This window comes from Ovis canadensis, chromosome X, assembly GCF_042477335.2.
Source record: "Ovis canadensis isolate MfBH-ARS-UI-01 breed Bighorn chromosome X, ARS-UI_OviCan_v2, whole genome shotgun sequence".
NCBI lineage: Eukaryota > Metazoa > Chordata > Mammalia > Artiodactyla > Bovidae > Ovis > Ovis canadensis.
The window spans coordinates 53,419,993-53,437,843 of record NC_091727.1 but is presented as its reverse complement, the minus strand read 5'-3'; the positions used below and the strand labels follow the sequence as shown (position 1 = coordinate 53,437,843).

The 17,851-nt window shown below is 42.0% G+C and overlaps 1 long non-coding RNA gene and 1 pseudogene across 1 annotated transcript in view; both read left to right on the top strand.

The window, feature by feature from the left end:
* LOC138931013 (uncharacterized) overlaps positions 1-17,851 on the top strand; it is an 83,110-nt gene that overhangs the window by 43,875 nt on the left and 21,384 nt on the right. The gene's annotated exons all lie outside the window — the stretch shown is intronic.
* Positions 14,397-16,157, top strand: LOC138930230 (chromobox protein homolog 1 pseudogene; annotated as a pseudogene).

Here is a 17,851-nt window from a genome sequence, read left to right as displayed (position 1 = left end):
TCAGATGCTAGGCTGTGCAGAAGAGTTCACGTATGGTGGTGCTGGCACAAACCTTATGGGTGGGGAAAGGAAAACTATATCCAGACAATGAGTCTATTCCTGTGAAGATGAATCTCTGTCCCCCTCCATGATGAAAGAAGTCCAAGATAATTAACCTGCCACCAGGTGGCTGGCTGGTCCCCACACAGAATAGCATCATATTGGGGACTCAAACTTTGAGTCCCCAGTCTCTCCTTTGCCATCTCCATTGATGGCAGATTAGTCACTCTGCAGCAGCATTAACCACACCACCCTCAGTAATGCAAAGACTATATTGTTGAGCCTGGGCAGTTCTATCACTGCCACTTCATTCATGAGCTTCTATGGACTGAATTATGTTCCTCAACATTCATGTTGAGGACTTCCCTGGTGGTCCAGTGGTTAAAAGTCCGCCTGCCAATGTAGGAGAGACATAAGAGACCAGGGTTTGATCCTTGAGTTGGGAAGATCCCCTGGAAGAGGGCATGGGAACCCACTCTAGTAGTCTTGTCTGGAGAATCTCAAGAATAGAGGAGCCTGGTGGGCTACAGTCCATAGGGCTGAAAAAAGTTGGACATGACTGAAGCGACTTAGCATGCACCCACAGGGCCATTAATCTGTGCACTCCCCCAGGGATGAGTTATCACTTCTGGTTTACTAACTTTGAAGGGAGTGGAGATTCACTTCCATTTAGCCCTTCTTACAGTAATGCTCTCATTATTATCAACAAGTTGATGTAGGGATTATGCCAGTTTCTAAGTATGTATATCCCAGGGATAAGCTCCAAAGTCTCATCTAAATATCATCTAACTTAGATATGGATGAGACTCAAGGTACAATTCATCTTGAGGAAAGTTGCTCTCCAGCTATGAACCCAACAAGTTATGTGCTTCCAAAATGTGGTGTTAGAACAGGCAGAGGATAGACATTCCCATTCCAAAATGGAGAAATAGGAGAGAAGAAAAGAGTGACAAGGGCCTGAGCAAGTCCAAACTCCAAGGGGCCAATTTCATTAGACCTTAAGGCTTGAGAATAATGCTCTTTGGCCAGATGCTCTAATCTCCAGGCCCACTGGGGTGGAGGTCCATCTTCTAGATACAGTGGGGTGAAGCACAATGGTGTGGCTTTGCTGGGTTGGGCCCTCAAGGCTTTGGGCAGCCAGCTCCCAGGCCATTCTCCACCAGGGCCCCATGGCTCTTGCCTCTGGAGTCCTGAGCCTGCACCTCTGCCATGAGGCCCAATTCTTTGAAATCTAGGTGGAGGTACCATATCTTCTTCGTTCATGTGGATGTAGCCCATACTACCGCAGGCTGCTAGAGCTGCACCTAGGGGAGACCAATGCCGAGCGAGGTAGCAGAACCCACCACCATATGAGGTGAAGTGAAGTGAAAGTCGCTCAGTCGTGTCTGACTCTTTGCGACCCCATGAACTTTACAGTCCATGGAATTCTCTAGGCCAGAATACTGGAGTGGGTAGCCTTTCCCTTCTCCAAGGGGTCTTCCCAACCCAGGGATCAAACCCAGGTCTCCCACATTGCAGGCAGATTCTTTACCAGCTGAGCCACAAGGTAGTGACCATCAATGTGCTAGTGGCTCCTCCTTTGAAATTACTCTGCCCCTGGGGCCTTTGTGCTCTGGGCCTGTGATCAGAGGGGCAGTCCTGATGATCTCTGGATTGCCTCCAGGGTTATTTTTCCCCTACAGTCATTCCTGGCCCACAGAAGAGAGCAACCATAGAGCTTTCCAAGGGTGCAGGTACACATCTCACTAAAGGGTTGGTGAAGTTAGTGTATTCTGAGTCTTGTCATGGAATATAGTTGGGGATTGCATGCAAGTCTTGCATGATAAATCCTGTCCAACATTCCTATTGCCCTAAGCCTTTGGATTCCCTCCTCCATATCATGCCAGGACACCTCTAACATCTCAGCCTCATTAACGGTAAGCCACAATTGAGTCTCAATTTCAGTCAACCAACCAAGAAAGCACTTAGAGAATGTGCTGACACATTAAATCCAGAGTCTCTAGTAAGCGTACCCATATCAATGAATTCTGCCTAATCTAGAGTTATATTTTGTCCTCCTTCATCTAACACCCATAGAATCCTCTTCTGCACATATTCCCCAGGTTTCTGCCATTATATATTAGCAAACTCTTGCAATTATTTTGGTGTATAAGTGATTTCCAACTTGGTCATAGTGTGCACTTGTTCCCCCTGCTTAGATTTGATGCTGGGAGGGATTGGGGGTAGGAGGAGAAGGGGACGACAGAGGATGAGATGGCTGGATGGCATCACTGACTCGATGGACGTGAATCTGAGTGAACTCCGGGAGTTGGTGATGGACAGGGAGACCTGGCGTGCTGCGATTCATGGGGTTGCAAAGAGTGGGACACGACTAAGCGACTGAACTGAACTGATGGGTCTGTCATTGTAGGGGGTGGTTGTTTTGGGTCTTGAGAATGAGCATCTCTTTTCAAGGCCCCTGGACCAGTTGAGTTTATCACAGCATTTTCAAAGAGAGAAAGGTTAGTTTCGGACACTGAAAGGCAAGCTACTTCCATTAGTAAGGAAGGCTCAGAATGACTTGGTAGTTCAAGACTGTGAGTTTCATCTGGGGCCAAACAGATGTTCCCATTCCAAGTTTCAGGATCCCATTCTTTACCAGTCAATACCATAACTTTCACATGAGAAACTTGTCAAGACTGTGAATTCAAAAAAAAAAAAAAAGACTGTGAATTCAACTGACATTGTAATTCAGCAATTTATACAATTAAACATGTGTTAGATGTTTAACAATATTAACCCTGTTGCTAGGCATCAGGAAAGCTCTCTGGTTCTTAGGTTGTGACTTGAACTGAGAAATGAATGGACCCAAGCTTGTTATTTTTCTCTTTGTAAGTGCTCAAGTGCATTCAAAATAATCTCTCCCTTATCATGATATTCATAGTCATGGTCACGACTATAATAGTCAAGTGCAGCAGCCATTTTGGCTTCCAGGACATGTGCTTCATTTGGCACTTCATCACAACCATAAGTTGATTAATTGTGATGCCTCTGTTACTAGCACCCATCTCTCACTGGCAAGGAGTTCATCACCGTGAGTGAATGAAGAAACCAATCACAAAGTCCCATCTCTGCAAATCTATTTCCTGGTACCACTCCTGGTAACAATTCTGTATCAGCCTGAGCTCTATCTGGAGAGAGGGATAACACAGGAATTTGAATAGAGAAAGTTAATATAAGGAATTGCCTATAACAGGAGATTGGAATAACGAGGGATTGGCTAGTAAGATGTGAGGAGGACTCTAAAGAACATAGAAATGGCAGATATAAGAAGCAGTCACAGGGGAATTCCGTACCGGTCCAGTGGTTAGGTCTCAGTGCTTTCACTGCCAAGGGCCAGGTTCAGTCACTGGTCAGGGAACTAAGATCCCAAAAGCCTCACACCTCTGCCAAAGAAGTAGTCACTGTCCCTAGGTTGACAAATGCCACCGAGGCTGAGATCCAGATCTTGTTGGAGAGGCATGATGGTAGTTTCCCTTCAGGGTGAAGTCATTGTGATGCCATACTGGTGGAACTTGCCAGAAATCTCCCTGTTGGGAGGTGGAAGAAAGCTGTTCACTGAGTGCTGCTGGCCTGTCTGCACCGCAGGAACCAGGCTCTGGGGAAGCTGTGAGTGTGGCAAGATCCAGAAGCATTCTGCTTGCTTGCAAACTGCCTGAGGGTGAGTTCTGGAAGGAGGGGAAAGCTGCTGTTCACTGGGTACTACTGGCCACTATGCACTGTAGAAATCAGGCCCTGGAAGAGTTGTGAGTGTTGCAGGAGTCTGATGCTAGAAAAACCCATGCAGAAAGAGCCTGTCAATCGAGCATGCAGGAATCAGGGAGGAAAACTCTTTTCTTTTTGCGGTATCTCTTCAGCACCCTCTACTGAGAAAGCTTCAGTGCCAGCTGGCAAAGGGAAAATAGTTAAAATTGTTTCTTTACCACAGAACAGGCAGAAAAGGTGAATTTGAAGTTGAGTGGCAGTAAGTTGATAACCAACACACCATGGGTCAAAGATGAAATTCTAAGAAAAATTAAAAAGTTGAATGAAATTAATGAAAATATATCAAAATGTATGGAATGTAGCAAAAGCAGTGCTTAGAGAGAAAATTATAGCATTAAATGCTTATACTAGAAAAGAAGTCTCAAACCAATGACCTCAGCTACTTAAGAAATTATGATAAAAAGAGTAAATCAAACCTAAAGTAAGCAGAAAGTGAAAGTGAAAGTCACTCAGTCATGTCCGACTCTTTGCCACCCCATGGACTATACAGTCCATGGAATTCTCCAGGCCAGAATACTGCAGTGGGTCCCTTTTCCCTTCTCCAGGAGATCTTCCCAACCCAGGAATCAACCCGGATCTCCTGCATTGAAGGTGGGTTCTTTACCAGCTGAGCCACAAGGGAAGCCCAAAGTAAGCAGAAGAAAGAAAATAATAAAGAGCAGAAATCACTGAAGTAGAAAACAGGAAACAATAGAGAAAAGAAGAGAAACCAATAGCTGGCTCTTTGGGAAGATCATTAGAACTGATAAACTTCTAGACAGATTGATGAAGGAAAAAGGAAAGACGATCCAAATGACTCATAATAGGAATGACTTTTTTTGGCTGTACCACGTGACATTCAGGAACTTTACTCCACTGCGCAGGGATTGAAACCAGTACTCCACTGTGCAGGGATTGAAACCAGGCCTCATGCAGTAGAAGTGTAGAGTCTTAACCATTGGACCGCCAGGGGAGTCCAGATCCTACAGAAATTAAGATAATGATAAAGAGATGCTACTTATTTTTATTTTTTAACTTTATTAAAAGTATAGATGATTTACAGTATGTTAATTTCTTCTGCATGGCAAAATGATTCAGTTTAACATATATATATATATATGGGCTTCCCTGGTGGCTCAGAGGTTAAAGTGTCTGCCTTGCAATGCAGGAGACCTGGGTTCGATCCCTGGGTCGGGAAGATCCCCTGGAGAAGGAAATGGCAACCCACTCCACTATTCTTGCCTGGAGAATCCCATGGACAGAGGAGCCTGGTGGGCTACAGTCCACAGGGTCGCAAAGAGTCGGACACAACTGAGTGACTTCATTTTCTATTTATATAGCTTCCCCGATGGCTCAGTGGTAAAGAATCTGCCTGGAATGCAGGGGACATGGGTTCAATCCCTGGGTTGGGAAGATCCCTTGGAGGAGGAAATGGCAAACTACTCCAGTATTCTTGCCTGGGAAATCCCATGGACAGCGGAGCCTGGCGGGCTGCAGTCCATGGGAATGCAAAGTGTCAGACACAACTTAATGACTAAACCACCACCATATTATATATATATACATACACTTTTCCATTATGGTTTGTCACAGAATATTGAACATAGTTCCCCTGTGCTATACAGAATTACCTTGTTATTTGTGTGTGTGTGCTAAGTTGGTTCAGTCATGTCCAACTCTTATGACCCTATGGACTGATCCTACCAAGCTTCTCTGTCCATGGGATTTTCCAGGAAAGACTACTGGAGTGGGTTGCCCTCCTCCAGGGGATCTTCCCAGACCAGGGATCAAACCCACATCTCCTGCAGCTCCTGCATTGCAGGTGGATTCCTTACCACTGAGCTACCAGGGAAGCCCTACCTTGTTGTTTATCCATCCTATATATAATAGTTTGCCTCTGCTAATCCCAAACTCCCATTCCTTCTCTCCCCTACCCACCTTCCCCTTGGCAGCCACAAATCTGTTCTCTATATCTGTGAGTCTGTCTTTGCTTCATTGATATGTTGATTTGTATTGTATTTTAGATTCCACATATAAGTGATATCATATAGTATTTGTCTTTCTCTTTCCGACTTCACTTAGTATGGTAATCTCTAGGTCCATCCATGTTGCTGTAAATGGCATGATTTCACTCTTTTGATGGCTGAGTAATGTTCCATTCTGTGTGTGTGTATGTTGTTATTGCCCACTTGCTAAGTCGTTTCTGACTCTTTGCGACCTCATGGATTGTAGCATGCCAGTCTCCTCTGCCTCTACTATCTTCCAGAGTTTGCTTGAATTCATGTCCATTGAATTGATAATGCTATCCAACCATCTCATTCTCTGCTGTCCCCTTCTCCTTTTGCCTTTAGTCTTTGCCAGCATCAGGGTCTTTTCCAATAAATTGGCTCTTTGCATCAGATGGCCAAAGTATTGGAGCTTCAACTTCAGCATCAATCCTTCCAATGAGTATTCAGGACTGATTTCCTTTAGAATTGACTGGTTTGATCTTCTTGCAGTCCAAGGGACTCTCAAGAGTCTTCTTCAACACCACAGTTCAAAAGCATCAATTCTTCAATGCTCAGCCTTCCTTATGGTCTAACTCTCACATCCGTACATGACTACTGGAAAAACCATAGCTTTGACTAGACGGACCTCTGTTGGCAAAGTGATGTCTCTGCTTCTAATGCTTCTAAACGCTGTCTAGGTTTGTCATAGCTTTTCTTCCAAGGAGCAAGCGTCTTTAAATTTCATTGCTGAAGTCACCATCGGCAGTGATTTTGGAGCCCAAGAAAATAAAGTCTCTCACTATTTCCACTTTTTCCACGTCCATTTGCCATGAAGTGATGGGACTGGATACCATGATCCTAGTTTTTTGAGTGTTGAGTTTTCAGCCATCTTTTTCACTCTCCTCTTTAACCTTCATCAAAGAGACTCTTTAGTTTCTCTTCAATTTCTGCCATTAGAGTTGTATCATCTGCATATCTGAGGTTATTGATATTTCTCCTGGCAATCTTGATTCCAGCTTGTGCTTCATCCAGCCTGACATTTCATATGATGTATTCTGCATATAAGTTAAATAAGCAGGGTGACAATATATAGCCTCGACATACTCCTTTCCCAATTTTGAACCAGTTCATTGTTTCATATCTGGTTCTAATTGTTGCTTTTTGACCTGCATACAGGTTTCTCAGAAGGCAGGTAAGGTGGTATGGTATTCCCATCTCTTGAAGAATTTTCCACAGTTTGTTGTGATCCACACAGTCAAAGGCTTTAACTTAGTCAATGAAGCAGAAGTAGATGTTTTTCTGGAATTCTCTTGCTTTTTCTAGTAACTAGATTCATGTTTAATTAAATAACAGAGAAAGTATATGTACATCAGGAGCTGGGAATCTTGGAAGCTGTATTAGAATTCTGCCTACTACAAGGAAGGCATACTTCCTGACATATTCTATGAGTTCAATATTTACCCTGAATGAAAAAAAAAGTGAAAGTGTTAGTCAGTCTGTTGTGTCCGAGTCTTTGTGACCCCTTGGACTGTAGTCCACCAGGCTGTTCTGTTCATTGGAGTTCCCAGGCAAGAATACTGGAGTGGGTTGCCATGCCCTCCTCCAGGGGATCTTCCCGACCCGAGGATCAAACCCAGATCTCCCTCATTGCAGGCAGATTCTTTATCATCTGAACCACCAGGAAAGTCCAATATTACTCTAATCTTATATCAAAACCAGACAAAGAAATCCATGGAAGTTATTTTATGGATATCAAAAAGATTCTAAAATGTAAAATGGAGAGGTAAAAGATCTAGTATAGCCCAGTCAATATTGATAGAGAAGAACAGATTTGGAGTATGATGTTACCTGATTTTAAGACTTACTATAAAACTTAGTATTTAAGACAGTGTGGTATTGGCAAAAGAATAGACAAATAGATCAGTGGAACAGAGAGGAGAGCCCAGAAATAGACCCACATATATGTGGTTAACTGATCTTTGACAGAGGAGCAAAGGTAATAACAATGAGACAAAGAGTCTTTTCAACAGGCTGTTGACACCTTTTAGGATGGCTATTTTCAACAACAACAACAAGGACAACAAAAGTGTTGGTGAGAATAAGGAGAAATTATAACCCTTGCACACTGTTGGTGGGGATGCAAAATAGTATAACTACTGTGGTAAAACAGTATGACAGGTTCTCAAAAATAGAACTATCATAGGATCCAAGAATCCCACTTCTGGTTATTTATCCAAAAGAATTGAAAACAGTATCTCAAAGAGATATGAACACTCCTATGTTGATTGCAGCACTATTCACAATAACCAAGATGTCTAAGCAACCTAAATGTTCATTGGCAGGTGAATGGATGAAGAAAACATGGTATATACATACAGTGGAATACTGTTCAGCCTTTACAAATATTAAAATTGCAATATACAACAGGGATGAACTCTGAGGACATCATGCTAAGTGAAATATGCCAGTCACAGTAGGAAAAATACTGCATGAATCTACTCATATGACTCATAGAGTCAAAGAATGGAATGGTGGTTGTCAAGGGCTGAGATGAGAGGGAAATGGGGAGTTACTAATCAATGGGAGTAAAGTCTCAGTCAAGCAAGATGAGTAATCTTTAGAGAGATACTGTGCAACATTGTATCTCTATAGTCAGCAATAATAATTTGTACACTTAAGAATTTGTTAACAGAGTAGATCTTAAGTTAAAGAGTTCTTATCACAATAAAATAAGTGGTACTGAAACAACTGGACATCCACATGCCAAAAAAAGCAATCTAGACACAGAACTTATATCCTTCACAAAAATTAACTCAGACCCAAACGTAAAATCCAAAACTATAGAACTCCTAGTGTTACAGAAACCAGTAACCGAGAAACCAAGCATCACACTTGGAGAGTTGGAGATCTCAGGTTTATTACGTCGGCAGGCCCAGAGGAGTTAACACTCCAAGCTCTGAGCCCCAAACAAAGGGGTTACAGTTTTTATAGACAGACTATAGTGGGCAACACTAGCTGTTAATAGGCTGGTTTAAACTAAGGGGTTTTGCGCGAGCCTGGGAACAGCAGTCAAGATGGAGAGGTGGATGCCTGACCTTTACGCGGACAGGCATGATTAAGCAGGTTTGCAGGGGCTGGGCAGTTCCAAAAAGCAGGACAAGGGTGAATAAGCTCCAGTTCTTAGTATTGTAAGTCTCCACTTTCTGAGACTGTGTGACCCTTGTGATCCAGACTTTGCAAGGAGCAAGCTGATTTACAGAGGCAGAAGGAGTAGGAGGTTATGTAAAATTTTAACTTTTTTCCTCTTTACTAGAAGATACTATAGGAGAAAAATCTAGACGACCTTGCGTTTGGCAATGACTTTTAAACTACAACACCAAATACATGATCAATGTAAGAAAGAATTGATAAGCTGAACTTCTTTGAAATTAAAAAGTTCTGCTCTGTGAAAGACAGTGAGGAGAATGAAAAGACCAGTCACAAACTGGGAGAAAATATTTGAAAAAGAGCTACTTGGTAAAGGAATATTATCCAAAATATACAAAGAGTTTATGTCTTTGTATACAAAATATACAAAGACAACTTATGTCCATACAAAAACTTGCATGTGGATGTCTATAACTGCCTTATTCATAATTACCAAAACTTGGAAGCAACCAATATGTCCTTCAGTGGGTGAAGGGATCTATAAACTCTGGTACATCCAGACAATGAAATACTATTAAGTGCTAAATAGAAATGAGCTATCAAGCCATGAAAAAACAGAGAGGAACCTTAAATGTATATACTAAGTTAAAGAAGCTGATCTGAATAGGTATGATTCCAAATACATGACATTCTGGAAAAGGCAAAACTCTGGAGACAATAAAAAGATAGTGGTTGCTAGGGACTAGGGGGAAGGGGTGAGGGATAAATAGGCAGAGCACAGAGAATTTTTAGAGAAGCAAAAATACTTTGTATGATACTGTAATGGATGCATATTACAGAGTGTACAATACCAAGAGCGAAGTCTAATGTAAACTATGAACTGAGTGATTATGATGTGCTAATGGAGGTTCATCAGTGGTGCAGGATGTTGTTAATGGAGGAGGCTATGCATGTGTGGTGGCAGGGGGTATATGGAAAATCTCTGTACTTTTCTCTCAGTTTTGCTATGAATCTAAAATTGCTCTAAAAATAAAGTCTGTTAAAAAAGAAAACTACAGATCAGATATCCCTCATAAATGTAGATACACAAATGAATGAGTAAAAAGATGCTTTCTCTCTCTATCTATATATATGTATATACACATACACACACACACAATAAAATACTACTCAGCCTTAAAAAAGGATGAAATCTTGCCATTTGTGACAGGATGAATGAGGGCATTATGCTAAGTGAAATAAGTCAGATGGAGAAAGACATTTGTATGATTTCACTCATATGTGGAATATTTTAAAAAACAAACAAGCAAAACAAAAACAAATTAGGTATAGAGTATAGATTGGTAGCTACCAGAGGGGAACAGGTATGGGGATAGGGAGAAATGGGTAATGGGCATCAGTGCTATGGTGCTGGATAGAAACTAGACTTTTGGTCGTGAGCATGCTCTAGGCTATACAGAAGTCGAATTGTAATGTTGTACACATAAAAATTACATAATGTTGTAAATCAGTGTTACTTCAAAAAAACCTAACCCTAACCCTAATTGTTCCAGACTGGATGGTGGATGGCATCCACTTCAAAAAAAGGAGTAGACAGTTATGGGGATCCTTTCACAATGTATATAGATATAAAATCATCCTGTAGGACTTTAAATTCATGACAGTTTTATTTGTCAATTATACCTCAATAAAGCTGAAAAAAAAACCCCACATATAGATGAGTTTTTAACAAAATTCTACCAAATCAAATCCAACACAATATATGAAAAGGATGATACATAATGACCAAGTGGGTTTTAATCCCAGGAATGTAAGGTTGGTTTAGCACTTGAAAACCAATCAGTATAATTTCACCATATTAATGAATTAATAAAGGAAAACCATGTGATCAGCTCAACTGATGCCAGTGAAGTGTTTGATAAAATCCAACATCCATTTCTGATAAAATAAAAAAAGAAACAAAAAGGAATCTCTTAGAAATTTAGGAATTTGGGGGCTTCTTTAACCTGATAAAGGGCACCTACATAAACTACAACTAATTTTCATTCTTTTTTTTGGCTATGCCATGTGGCTTATAGGATCTTAGTTCCCAGACAAGGACTGAACCTGGAGCTATGCTGAATCCTAACTGCTGGACCACCAGGGAACTCCCTCAGCCTTTCTTTTTAAATTGAAAAATACTTGATTTACAATGTTGTGTTAATTTCTGCTTATAGCAAAGTGATTCAGTTATATATATATACATATTTATATATATTCTTTTAAAATATGATTTTCCATTATGTTTATCACAGAATATTGAATATACTTCCCTGTGCTATGTAGTAGGACCTTGTTGTTTGTCCACTCTCTGTATACTGGTTTGCATCTGCTAACCCCAAACTCCAACTCCATCCCTCCTTGATCCCCTCTTCCCTTTGGCAACCACAAGTCTATTCTCTATGTGTGTCAGTCTATTTCTGTTTTGTAGATACGTTCATTTGTGTCATATTTTAGTTTCCACATATAAGTGATATCATATGGAGGGGATGCTTTCAATGGTTCCCTCCTTCCTTCCCTTCTTCCCTCCTTCTCTCCCTGATGTCTGCTTATCTGGGGCTATGTCTCTGGCTGAGTTCATGGGGCCGGGCCCTCAGGCTGCTCTCCTACCAGATGCTAGGCTGTTTATTTTATTTTAATTTTATACTGTATTAGAGTATAGTTGATTAACAATGTTATATTAGTTTCAGGTGTACAGCAGAGTGAATCAGTTGCTCATATACCCGTATATGTTCTTTTTCAAATTCTTTTCCCATTTAGATTATTACAGATTACTGAAAAGAGTTCCCTCCGCTCTGCAGTAGGTCCTTGTTGGTTCACTGCAGGATCTTAATTCCGTGACCAAGGACTGAACCCCAGCCCTTGACAGTGAGAGCACCAAGTCGTAACCACTGGACCACCAGGGAATTCCCTAGGCTGTTTATTTTTAATTGTAAAAATACATGCTCACAATGAAAAACAGACAGTGAAAATGCTGCCATTGCCCCATCAGTACCACCACCACCACCACATTAATAAAGATACAGATAGGGAATTTCCTGGCAGTCCATTGTCTAGGACCCCAAGCTTTCACTGCCAAGGACCCAGGTTCAATCCCCGGTTAAGAACTAAGATCCCACAAGCTGCAAGCCATGCAGCCAAAAAAAAAAAAATTAGTCACAATACAGATAAAAACTTCAAGCATCAGTGTGACACTCTGGCTCCCCCTCAGGCCCCCAATTCATTATACCCTCCCTTAACAACGCCTTATATCTTGCCCCCATGCATACATAAGCCTATTATGGACTTTTTCCAGTGTCCTACCTGGAAGAAGGCAGCAGCAGCCTTTTGGGGCTTTCCTGGCCTCCACTCTGGCCCCTCCCACCCACTCTCCCAGGAGCCACTGAAGAGGTCTCACATCACATCTTCTCTCCCTTTGGTAGTTCCAACTTCACTCAGAGTAGAAGACCCAGATCTGGCCCCTGTCTGCCTTCCTGATCTCATCTCCTACCATGCTTGCCATCAATCACCTCCCTAGAGTCACATTGGCTGTTCCTTCAGCCTGGAACACTTCCTTTTCCTTTTTTATTAAATTATTTGACATACAATATTAGTTTCAGGCATACAACATGATGCAATATTTTTATACATTACAAAATGACCACCACATTAAGTCTAGTTACCATCTGTCACTGTACAGTATTATTGAGTATATTTCCCATGTTGTACATTAGTTCCTTGTGACTTATTTTGTAACTTGAAATTTGTACCTCTTAATCACCTTTAGCTATTTTGCCCAAGCCCCCCATCCTACTTCCCTCAGGCAACCACCAGTTTGCTCTCTGTATCTCTTTTTTTTTTTTGGTTGTTGTTGTTTGGCTGTATCACATGGTATGCGGGATCTTAGTTGCCCCACCAGGGGAACCTGTGCCCCCTGCAGTGGAAGTGTGGTGTCTTAACCCCTGGACTGCCAGGGAAGTCTCTGTTTCTGTTTTTTGTTTGCTCGTCTGTTTTGTGTTTGAGATTCTACGTATAAGTAAAATCACATGATGTTCACCTTTCTCTCTCATTTATTTCACTTAGCATTGTACCCTCTAGGTCCAACCATGTTGCTGAAAATGGCACTATTTTGTTATTTTTTATGACTGAGTAACATTCCATTGTATATATGTACCATATCTTCTTTATTCATTCATCTGTTGATGGACACTTAGGTTGCTTCCGTGTCCTGGCATTGTAAACAGTGCTTCTATGAACATTGTGACATATGTATCATTTGTTTTTAAAAAAGATTATTTATTTGACTTTGGTGGGCCATCATTGCTGTTCATGGGCTTTCTCTGGTTGTGGTGAGTGGGGGATTGCTCCTCATTGCGGTGCATGGCTTCTTATTGTGGTGGCTTTTCTTGTTGCGGAACACAGGCTCTAGGCACGGACGCTTCACTAGTTGTGGTACAAGGGCTTAGTTGCTGTGTGGCATGTGGGATCTTCCTGGACCAGGGATTGAACAGCGTCCTTTGCATTGCAAGGATGATTCTTAACCACTGGACCACCAGGGAATGTATCTTTTTGAATTAGTGTTTCTGTTTTCTTTGGATGAATACTCAGAAGTAGAGTTGCTGAATAATATGGTAGGTCTATTTTTAGTTTTTCTGAGGAACTTCTGTACTATTGGGAATACTCTTCCTTGAGCTCCGTTCATGGCTTATTCCTTCACTTCTTCCAAGCAGATCTTTCAAGGTCAAATATCACCACTTCAGAGAGGCCTTCCTCTGACCACCGTGGCTAAATTATGTGACCTTTCAACTCTATTCTTTTGTTTTGGTTTATATTTCTTTGTTGTTGTTCAGTCACTAAGTCCTGTCTGACTCTTTGCAACCCTACGGACTGCAGCATGCCAGGCTTCCCTGTCCTTCACTATCATCTGGAGTCTGGTCAAACTCATGTCCACTGAGTCAGTGATACCATCCAACCATCTCATCCTCTGTCCTCGCCTTCTCCTCCTGCCCTTTCCCAGGATCAGGGTCTTTTCCAATGAGTCGGCTCTTCACATCAGGTGGCCAAAGTATTAGAGCTTCAGCTTCAGCATCAGTCCTTCCAATGACTATTCAGGTGTTGATTTCCTTTAGGATGGACTGATTTGATCTCCTTGCTGTCCAAGGGACTCTCAAGAGTCTTCTCTAACACCACAATTCAAAAGCATCTATTCTGGCGGTGCGGGCGGCGGGCAGCGCAGAGTGCGAGGCTCTTTTGTTCGTCTGAGGGGAGGGCCGTTGGCAGGGGCCTGCGGTACGCCGCTTCAGTGAGGGGGCTCGACAGTGGTCACCCGGCTTGTTGCTTTTCTGGTCGCCACTCCCCCGGCCGGCCGGACAAGACCCGCCAGTAGCGCAGCACCGATTCCTCTCGGGCTTGTGGGTGCTGCCCTGAGCGGCGTCATCCTTTATACCAGAAAGCTGGCGGGCACTATGGGGAAAAAACAAAACAAGAAAAAAGTGGAGGAGGTGCTAGAAGAAGAGGAAGAAGAATATGTGGTGGAAAAAGTTCTAGACCGTCGAGTGGTAAAGGGCAAAGTGGAGTATCTCCTAAAGTGGAAGGGCTTCTCAGATGAGGATAACACATGGGAACCAGAAGAGAACCTGGATTGCCCTGATCTCATTGCTGAGTTTCTGCAGTCACAGAAAACAGCATAGGAGACAGATAAATCAGAGGGAGGCAAGCGCAAAGCCGATTCTGATTCAGAAGATAAGGGGGAGGAGAGCAAACCAAAGAAGAAGAAAGAAGAGTCAGAAAAGCCACGAGGCTTTGCCCGGGGTTTGGAACCAGAGCGGATTATTGGAGCTATGGACTCCGGTGGAGAACTCATGTTCCTAATGAAATGGAAGAACTCTGATGAGGCTGATCTGGTCCCTGCCAAGGAAGCCAATGTCAAGTGCCCGCAGGTTGTCATATCCTTCTATGAGGAAAGGCTGACGTGGCATTCTTACCCCTCAGAGGATGATGACAAAAAAGATGATAAGAATTAACTTTCTTGAATACCAGCCCCTGTCACATCTGACTGTGGGTTTCAAGTGGGGAAAGAAGGAGTTCTCCTTGTCTTGACACCATGAAGGTGGCTTGAGAAGATGTCCTTTGAAGAGCCAGTATAGTTTCTGTGCCCTACAGCAGCCCAGGGCTTCAAAGCCGCTCCATGCTGTACAGTTTACACACCCATCCCGGTGGAGGGGAAGGAGGGTCAGTGTTTCAAGGCAACCCGTTCTGAACTTTGCTGGAAAAAAAAAGCAAAGGGCCTTCTATGAAGGACAAAACGTAGAATGGGATGTGGGAGAGCAAGAGATACTGTAGATCTTCAAAGAGCATCTCCACAACCCACACAGCCTTCTTCCCGATAGTGTTAACTCTGCATTTTTACAGCGTAGCATGTGTGTAGTTTTTGGCTGTTACTGGTGTATTATTTGGGGTGGGTGGGGTGGGGTGGGAAAGAAGGGAGATGGGTTAGGATCATTTTTGTTAAAATTTGGGGAAACGGTGAAACAAAGGAAAGAACAACTAATGATGATTGGGTTCAGTGTCCAGAATATTGTATCCTTTCAAAAAATGTCATTGGCAACCTAAATGAGGACTGTGAGAGACTGTTTAAAAGCTGTGAATGCCTGAAACTTAGAAGCCAAGGTATTCCCCTGCCTGAGCTTAATGCTGTTCCCAACAAAGGAATAAGAAGCTACCAAAGCTGCCATTTGGGAGATGGAAACTGGTTGAGGAGGAAAAGTCTTATTGGAGTGTATACACAGGCAGATCATTCTGTCTTAGAGGTGCTACTCATGAAACTGACAAGAAGACCCTTTCTTTTCCTATTGTGAAGTTACAAATATCAGCTTCTCCATCCAAGCCACTGGTGAAGTATTTAGGGAAGGGCAGAGAGTGGTATAGGAGGTAAGTGAGTAGGGAAAGACAAGGGCCGGTGCTCATAGGGTGGAAAACTCTTGGAGCCTCTGTTTTTTGAACTTTGAAACCATTGGTGGCAGGGTTCAGTCACTGACAGCACAAGTTCAAGAGTTGAATGATTTCAAAAGCCCTGGTCTCAGGAGAAGATAAATTTTCATACTGGGGCAGTGGTTCACTTTAAAACAAAACAATTTTTTTAATCCTAAGAATTAACTAAAATCCAAAACGCTGTCTTGAGTCGTGAGATCCATCAGTTGTTGACATCGTCTTGATCTGCATCTAGAACTCCATTGTAATTTTTAGGCGTGTGTTAGGTTTTTGTGAAAACTTTTGTTTAAATGTAAACTTCATATCAACACTGTCAGTTTTTTGTCTTAATAAAACTATATAGATTTATTAAAAAAAAAACACAAAAGCATCTATTCTTTGATGCTCAGCCTTCTTTATGGTCCAACTCTTACATCCATACATGACTACTGGGAAAACCATGGCTTTGACTATATAGACCTTTGTCAGCAAAGTGATGTCTCTGCTTTTTAATATGCTGTCTAGGTTGGTCATAGCTTTTCTTCCAAGGAGCAAGTGTCTTTTAAATTCATGGCTGCAGTCACCATCGGCAGTGATTTTGGAGCCTAAGAAAATAAAATCTGTCACTATTTCTACTTTTTCTCCATCTATTTGCCATGAAGTGAAGGGACCAGATGCCATGAGCTTAGTTTTTTGAATGTTGAGTTTTAAGCCAGCTTTTTCACTCTCTTCTTTCACCTTCATCAAGAGGCTCTTTAGTTCCTCTTTGCTTTCTGCCATTACAGTGGTATCATCTTTGTATCTGTTACTGATATTTCTTCTGGCAATCTTGATTCCAGCTTGTGATTCATCCAACCTGGCATTTTGTATCATGTTCTCTGCATATAAATTAAATAAGCAAGGTCTCAAAAATGACAGAATGATCTCGGTTTGTTTCCAAGGCAAACCATTCAACATCACAGTAATCCAAGACTAAGCCCCAACCACTAATGGTGAAGAAGCTGAAGTCAAACGGTTCTATGGGAAGACCTACAAGACCTTCTAGAACTAACAGCAAAAATGATGTCCTTTTCATCATAGGGGATTGGAATGCAAAAGTAGGAAGTCAAGAGATCCCTGGAGTAACAGGCAAGTTTGGCCTTGGAATACAAAATGAATCAGGGCAAAGGCTAGCAGAGTTTTGCCAAGAGAACACACTAGTCATAGCTAACATCCTCTTCCAGTAACACAAGAGAAGACTCTACACATGGACATCACCAGATGGTTGCTGCCAAAATCAGACTGATTATATTCTTTACAGCCAACGATGGAGAAGATCTATTCAGCTAGCAAAAATGAGACCTGGAGCTGACTTTGGCTTAAATCATGAGTCCCTTATTGCTTAAGGAGCATAATTCAGGCTTAAATTGAAGAAAGTAGGGAAAACTACTTGGCCATTTAGGTATGACCTAAATCAAATCCCTTATGATTATACAGTGGAAGTGACAAATAGATTCAAAGGATTAGATCTGATAGACAGAGTGCCTGAAGATCTATAGACGGAAGTTCGTAACATGGTACAGGAGGCAGTGACCAAAACTATCCCCAAGAAAAAGAAGTGCAAGAAGGCAAAGTGGCTGTCTGAGGAGGCTTTACAAAGAGCTGAGAAAAGAAGAGAAGCAAAAGGCAAAGGAGAAAAGAAAAGATATACCCATCTGAATGTAGAGTTCCAAAGAATAACAAGGAGAGGTAAGAAAGCCTTCTTAACAATGCAAAGAAATAGAGGAAAACAACAGAATGGGAAAGACTAGAGATCTCTTCAAGAAAATTAGAGATACCAAGGGAACATTTCATGCAAAGATGGGCACAATAAAGGACAGAAACAGTAAGTACCTAGCAGAAGCAGAAAATATTAAGAAGAGGTGGCA